The sequence below is a fragment of the Coregonus lavaretus genome (assembly GCF_964263955.1).
Source record: "Coregonus lavaretus genome assembly, chromosome: 29".
In the NCBI taxonomy this organism is placed as follows: domain Eukaryota; kingdom Metazoa; phylum Chordata; class Actinopteri; order Salmoniformes; family Salmonidae; genus Coregonus; species Coregonus lavaretus.
The window spans coordinates 20766167-20774065 of NC_140016.1; the positions used below are offsets into that span (position 1 = coordinate 20766167).

The window sequence follows — 7899 nt, forward strand, 5'->3', positions numbered from 1 at the left end:
AGCAACCCCACACATGAATGGTCTCAGGATGCTTTAATGTTGGCATGACACAGGACTGATGGTAGTGCTCACCTTGTCTTCTCTGGACAAGGTGTTTTCCAGATGGCCCAAACAATCGGAAAGGGGATTCATCAGAGAAAATGACTCTACCCCAGTCCTCAGCAGTCCAATCCCTGTACCTTTTGCAGAATATCAGTCTGTCCCTGATGTTTTTCCTGAAGAGAAGTGGCTTCCTCGCTGCCCTTATTGACACCAGGCCATCCTCCAAAAGTCTTCGCCTCACTGTGCGTGCAGATGCACGCACACCTGCCTGCTGCCATTCCTGAACAAGCTCTGCACTGGTGGTACCCCGATCCCGCAGCTGAATCAACTTTAGGAGACGGTCCTGGTGCTTGCTGGACTTTCTTGGGCACCCTGACGCCTTCTTCACAACAATTGAACATCTCTCCTTAAAGTTCTTGATTATCCGATAAATGGTTGATTTAGGTGCAATCTTACTAGCAGCAATATCCTTGCCTGTGAAGCCCTTTTTGTGCAAAGCAATGATGACGGCATGTGTTTCTCCAGACTCGTCCTCATCAACACTCTCACCTGTGTTAACGAGACAATCACTGACATGATGGCAGCTGGTCCTTTTGTGGCAGGGCTGAAATGCAGTGGAATTTTTTGGGGGATTAAGTTCATTTTCATGGCAAAGAGGGACTTTGCAATTAATTGCAATTCATCTGATCCCTCTTCATGACATTCTGGAGTATATGCAAATTGCCATCATCAACACTGAGGCAGCAAACTTTGTGGAGCCCAATACTTGTGTCATTCTCAAAACTTTTAACCACGACTGTACACAAAAGACAGTTCCTGGATATGTTCTTCCTGTTATGCGAAACATAAAAATAAATACCCCACAGAGTGAAAAATAGTTGTCAGTCACATTTGACGTTGTATTTGCCACATTGATGCCTACTACTGGGACTCACTGTTTATAAATATTTTATTTTACATTAGTAGTGTTGTGGTTAAAAAGGTTGGCTTGGGGAAATTATGCATTTTGTCATGAATAGACAGACTGTGATTTGGCAGCAGTGCAAATTATTTCCTGCCCATGTCAGCTCATCTTTAACAAAACCACACAGACACATAATCATAGCCCCTTGTACTGTAAATGGTTCCATAGACGTCAAGGCCATCTAGTGGCCATTGTGATGATGTATCAACTTGTAAAGATGTTACAATGTTACAAGGCAGCAATAATATTGTAAAGTACAATTAAACAGAGCTACATTTGCCTCATACTGCATGTGTATCCTGTTTGATTCCCATGAAACATTATTGTGATAAGCTACTGTCATTTCAGGGGGATATATTTTGTAACATAAACTGAGACCAGCTGCACATTTATCTGAGAAAGTGAATACTGTACTTTGCATTTATATGGTTGACAAATTGTATGGTCATTATATTATTGTTGCTTGTTGTTATATTAGTGTAAAAAAAAACAAAAAACATCTCTAATCTACTCACTATGAACGTCACAAGACATCATAGGTCAAATTGAACTCAATTGAAGGTGGGGCGATCCCGGTAATACCAGTAATCTGGATTGCTTTCTTCCATTGTTAACTGGTGGACACAGTGGTGTCACACCACATGCCCACAAGCCTTGTAAACAAACAAGCAAACCCACTGGGCACACACTGGTTGAATCAACGTTGTTTCAACGTCATTCAATGAAATTACATTGAACCAACGTGGAATAGACGTTGAATTGATGTCTGTGCCCATTGGGAACCTACAGTACAGCATGATGTCATTATGCACTGTGTGTCTTCACTATTGTTTCCCATTTTAGACACTCGAAGGCAGGGTGTCTATCACTACTGGATGTCCTGCTGTCGTGACGGGACTTTCAGTAATATGATAACTGTTATTTATCGAATCAACTAACTATGTTTAATTGTTACTTGATTAAATTAATCATGTAACAATTAACTCATTAGGATTTGGGGCACCATGGAAGAAGTTGTTTATAGAGTTACCAGCACCCGAATTAAACTCTAAAAGGTATTTACCTATCAATATGTATAAATCAGTCAATGTATTAATCATTACCTCTTATCAGTCTCATTCTGAACGGTCGTATACTTCTTGGATCTGCACGAACCCCAGCTTTACTTACGATTCAGTACTACCCAAATTGGTTTAATTATTTATTTACTAGCTAACTAAATAATAACACAGAATAACATACACACTTAAGGTAGTGGGTTCGATCCCCGGGACCACCCATACACAAAAATGCATGCACGCATGACTGTAAGTCGCTTTGGATAAAAGCGTCTGCTAATTGGCATATTATATTATTATATTATAAAACATGAGAACAAGTCCCTAGCGGACTAACAACAGCATGACTGCTTGGCTATCAAAAGAGGGAGGGGTAGATAAGAGAGAGGGAGGGGTAGATAAGAGAGAGGGAGGGGTAGATAAGAGAGAGGGAGGGGGAGAGAGAGAGAGGGAGGGGTAGATAAGAGAGAGGGAGGGGGAGAGAGAGAGAGGGAGGGGTAGATAAGAGAGAGGGAGGGGTAGAGAGAGAGAGGGAGGGGTAGATAAGAGAGAGGGAGGGGTAGATAAGAGAGAGGGAGGGGTAGATAAGAGAGAGGGAGGGGTAGATGAGAGAGAGGGAGGGGTAGATAAGAGAGAGGGAGGGGTAGATAAGAGAGAGGGAGGGGTAGATAAGAGAGAGGGAGGGGTAGATAAGAGAGAGGGAGGGGTAGATGAGAGAGAGGGAGGGGTAGATGAGAGAGAGGGAGGGGTAGATAAGAGAGAGGGAGGGGTAGATAAGAGAGAGGGAGGGGTAGATAAGAGAGAGGGAGGGGTAGATAAGAGAGAGGGAGGGGTAGATAAGAGAGAGGGAGGGGTAGATGAGAGAGAGGGAGGGGTAGATAAGAGAGAGGGAGGGGTAGATAAGAGAGAGGGAGGGGTAGATAAGAGAGAGGGAGGGGTAGATAAGAGAGAGGGAGGGGTAGATAAGAGAGAGGGAGGGGGAGAGAGAGAGACAACGAGAGAGTCAAACTTATCGTTGATACATTTGGAAACTACCCTCAAAGTAGTCATAATACTTTGCTCACGAACCACCGCCCGTTTGGGGTAAGAAGAGTCCCATCCTGCCTCATTTATGACAGTGTTAACGTGTCAAAATTGTATTGCAGTCAGTGACTTGTCTTATTGCAGTCAGTGACTTGTCTTATTGCAGTCAGTGATGTTTCTTATTGCAGTCAGTGACTTGTCTTATTGCAGTCAGTGACTTGTCTTATTGCAGTCAGTGATGTTTCTTATTGCAGTCAGTGACTTGTCTTATTGCAGTCAGTGACTTGTCTTATTGCAGTCAGTGACTTGTCTTATTGCAGTCAGTGATGTTTCTTATTGCAGTCAGTGACTTGTCTTATTGCAGTCAGTGACTTGTCTTATTGCAGTCAGTGACTTGTCTTATTGCAGTCAGTGATGTTTCTTATTGCAGTCAGTGACTTGTCTTATTGCAGTCAGTGACTTGTCTTATTGCAGTCAGTGACTTGTCTTATTGCAGTCAGTGACTTGTCTTATTGCAGTCAGTGATGTTTCTTATTGCATTTTTATGGTCTAATTGTCTGAACTCAAAATTGCCTTTTATTGTTACATTGGAATTTGTATAGAGAAAGGCAATCTTTGTTATTTTTTATTACAAAAAATGATTCACCTGAAACAGGAAAACTTAGCAAAATAAATATGGATATTGAAAAGATATACTGTAGGTTGAAGTCTGGTTCTAGTTCAACCAAGCTTGAGGCAAGAAAGAGGGTCAGCATGTTCATGCTCTGACTGACTCAGTCTGGGTTTATGCAGCTTAATGGAGACGGAGCAGATGCAGAAAGCTGAGACCTGCTGGATTTATTTAGCACACCTCAGACAGACAGACGCTCACACGCTTGCTGTCTGTGTAGAACCAGACTGTGGCAGACTACACACAGGTCTAAAGATGTCAGACAGCTGGTAGGATACTGTGTCTGAATGCATGCCAGGTCAGTCACATAGTTCCATGATATGTAGTTAAGAGTCCATATGCAGTTATACTGTGTATTGTAAAACAAACCCCATGGTGGAGACCATATGGACTTACGGACATTTTATGGGTATAGCAAAAGGGATATACAGTATACAGCCAATTCACAGACCCAATGAATAGTGCTACCCCAAAGGGATAGGAATGCACTGTAAGTACAACCCATGTTCCTTAGTAACCAGGTACCAAAGCCCAGGTTATATAAATACACAGATAACACTAACACTAAAGAGTAAAGAAATTATCAACTTTTTTAATCTGATTCTGGGTAGGTTTAGATGTACTGTAGTTAGACAAACTGGGTGCGAAAATGTTGGTTGGTTAAGTAGGCTGTGGTGGCCATATGTAAGTCTTACTTTTTTAAAGGATATGTATTTTATTGGATTTTCTCACACAAAAAAGTCACACATTCTTATAACAGGATTACAGCAGTAGTTGGACAGTCATAACAATCTCTTAAACAATGTCAAGTTGTTATACAGCTGTACATTGGTGTTGATATTAAAACATGTTCTATATCCAACCTGATGATAATAAGATGTTTTTACACAGGCAGCCCAACTCCAATCAGTCTGTTGACCTTTACTACCCATGATCTAAATAGCTCTGGAGTATTCTGGAGTTTATTGACCCGGGTCACCTGACAGTGACCTCTGCTGACTTGTCAACGTTCCTTATATAAGTCTGTGGTTTGCACGTCGGCCCTGTGTAACAATGAGCTCTTCTTTCAGGTGGGAACTGAGGAGAAGATGGTGGCCGCTGTGCTCGCCTTGCTCTGTTTCACCACAACTGATGACCGACTGCTGCAGCTGTGTCTCCAAGACCCAGCAACCCATCAGGCAAGAACGACTATCTCTCAAATGGATTAACTCAGTCTGCAATCACTTGCGATTGCAAATAGATAATACTGTCACTTAAATTGCTTCAGGACTATATCTCATATTTTCACACAGGAAAGTCAATGCACTGGTGGTCAGTCTTGACAAAGCAGGAAAAACATCCACTGTCAGTGAATTAAATACAGACCAATACAAACATGACACCGTAATCTGGGTTGGCTGACGTAAATTGTCCTGTCTCTGTCTGCAGTGCCCCCGGTGGATGTGGGTTCCGACTCATGGGTGTGTCCGGACGGAGCTGAGAGTGGAGAACTTCCTGGTCACCCTGCTGGACATTGGTTGGGCCCCGGAGGTGCGGGGATCCTGGAGGGATCTCTATGGGGAGGTCCATGGGTTCATCTTTGTGGTGGACTTCAGTGACCGGCAGAGGATTAAAGAGTTCAAGGAGCTTCTGACGGACCTGCTGAAGCAGCCTAGAGTGGCGGGAAAACCACTACTGGTGGAAGGACTACTACTTATATCAAGTTTGAATTATGTGAATAGAATACTTGATCAATGCCAAAATAAAAAGCGAAGTTACAGCTGATTTTATGACTATGTTATACAATGTTCTATGAGGTGTACAGAAACCCATGAGTTGACAGATGATCTATATTACCTATACCCATTAAAACCTTAGTGTTGCCATTTACAGTGGGCAAGGAAGGACCGTAGCGAAACTGATTAGTGCTTTCAAAACAACGTTATGCTCTGTTGTTGTGTTTTAGGCTGGCCACCAAGCAGGACAAGATGAACACCCTGCTGGGGAGTGAGATAATCGAGATCCTGTCTCTGGAGAGACTGGTGAACCAGAGCCACTGTCTGTGCCACATTGTGAGTCTAGTCCTCATACACACCACTCTCCACACAACTAGACAGACAGACAGACAGACAATCAGCTAGAAAGCCATCCTGCCAGCCAATCAGAGATACAGATTATGTTAATTAGGTACAAGAGACCGATAGATACAAAGACAGACACAAATCCATGTGGGCTACATAGATTTGATTATGTTGTGCTTTTTTGCTCAAGGAGCCTTGCTCAGCCTTCATAGACCGGTGGAGGTGGACAGACAGGATGACACTGCGGGTCTTTGCTGGCCACTGCGTGCCGTCAATCTGGATTACCCAGAATTCTGTTCTCGCATAATCAGGAACATCAGGGACAGGAGACCTCTGGCACCAGATGAGAGGAACAACCATGGGAAGATGGAGAGGCCGCAGCAAGCCCAAAGAGGAAAGGTAAGAGAGAGACTATAACTCTGTGCCTTCAGTTAGACTCCCAGAAAATCATCTGTCTTGGTCAATGTGTTGAGATTGCAGTGACAGAATATGTATCCATTAACTATTTCTATTTCAAAGACATTGCTTAGCTATGTTAGCTAAAGCATTATGGCATTGACCCTTTTTTCATGTGAAATTTTGTCTCTGTGTAGATTACATGGCAGCAAAAATGACCATTGTAAAGTACAACGCCTTCAAGAAAAGGACCAAAGGCCCAAGACCCCTTCACTACAACCCATTCGAAAGATCTTGAAAAAGGTAAAGACATTGACAGTTTTAATATAGTTGCAGATCCATTTGATCTTGATAAGATTCCTATAGTTTCAGTACAGTAAAGGTGTTAAATGTGAACTGATGAGCATTTTATATTGTAGAAGAGCAGGTCAAGATTAAAGACAGAAGAGGAAAGTGAAGGAGGAGAGAATGTGGAGGGAGGGGGAGGGGCAGGGAGGTAGCACAGAGGCGGACCAGGAACACACTGTGCAGAAAGAGAAGGCCAGCAGTCCCCTAATACCTCTGAAACGAGGGAAGCTGAAACGCAAAGCCAAAGTGAAGGAAGAGACCCTAGACCTCCCAGAATCAGTTGAAAACTAAGACAAAGACAAATCAAGGTAACTATGATCCTCAAACAATAGAACTCACTCTGCCTCCAGTGTCTTGGAGTATGTTATAAAGGCTTTATTAAGGTTATAGCATATTATTAGTACTTCTGAATATCGAAATGTGTATCTGTTAAAAACTTTAACATGTTCTCATCTGTAGATAAAGGGGACAAGAAGAAGAAGAAAGAAACAGAAGTGAAAAAGGAGAACAGAATTATAGTAACTTGACAAGGAATGCCCACACGCATTTCAATATTACTTTCCTTTACTTTCAACCCAATAAATAAAAGGTGTACAGCCATGTACAAATGGTACAAAATCAGCAAAACGATACAGCCCACTCAACCTGTGGTAGAGTCACATTGTACAGATCCGACTCTGGGGGATGACATCATCAAAGGAGAAAGGTCACGGTCAATGCCAATAATAACCCTACACACATTAATAGTAATCATACTATAGTGCAAGTAAGTACAACACATATTCAATGTAATTATTTATATAGCGTCCACACTATAACAAGAATAAACACTAAGGAGATTCCAGGGGCATACTCTTAGCCAGTTGACCTCTCCGCGAACTTTGGTGAGCCCCCAGTCACTCCTTCTTAACTTGCACTGAAATGCAAAGCCAAAATTAGACTCTGTCTGAGGATCAAAGCCTGTTTTTAAACAAGATATATGATTTCCCTGTTTCCTGATAGATCATTACCGAAAAGCCCTTTTGGCTCTGAAAGAGCATCAGGATCAGAGCTAGTGAGAGTAGAGGGTTGAGAGAGCGAGAGATAGAGTCCTGGGTCCAGTGTGTGACTACGCATTCTGCTATCCTGGCAAGGGCAGCACTCCAGTGATTATGAACACGCGTAGACACCTTAGTGACTCCCCCTCAGCCTCTTCCCATCCACCCATCAAGACAGCTACCTGACAGACTGACTGACAGAGGGAGGCCTGCCCTGCCTGCAACCCCTCCACAACCTCGTTCTATTACCTCACATCTTAAACTTATGGATTACAACTGGAGTTTCCATCGGCTTTTGAAG

General features: G+C 42.7%; 1 pseudogene across 1 annotated transcript; it reads left to right on the top strand.

Moving 5' to 3' along the window:
• The first annotated feature begins 4810 nt into the window (after positions 1-4810).
• On the top strand, positions 4811-6852 carry LOC311104606 (ADP-ribosylation factor-like protein 13B; annotated as a pseudogene). The gene is made up of 8 exons: positions 4811-4935; positions 5050-5105; positions 5186-5459; positions 5630-5645; positions 5703-5808; positions 6008-6216; positions 6411-6542; positions 6654-6852. The product of its transcript is annotated as an ADP-ribosylation factor-like protein 13B (transcript).
• Positions 6853-7899: the final 1047 nt, after the last annotated feature.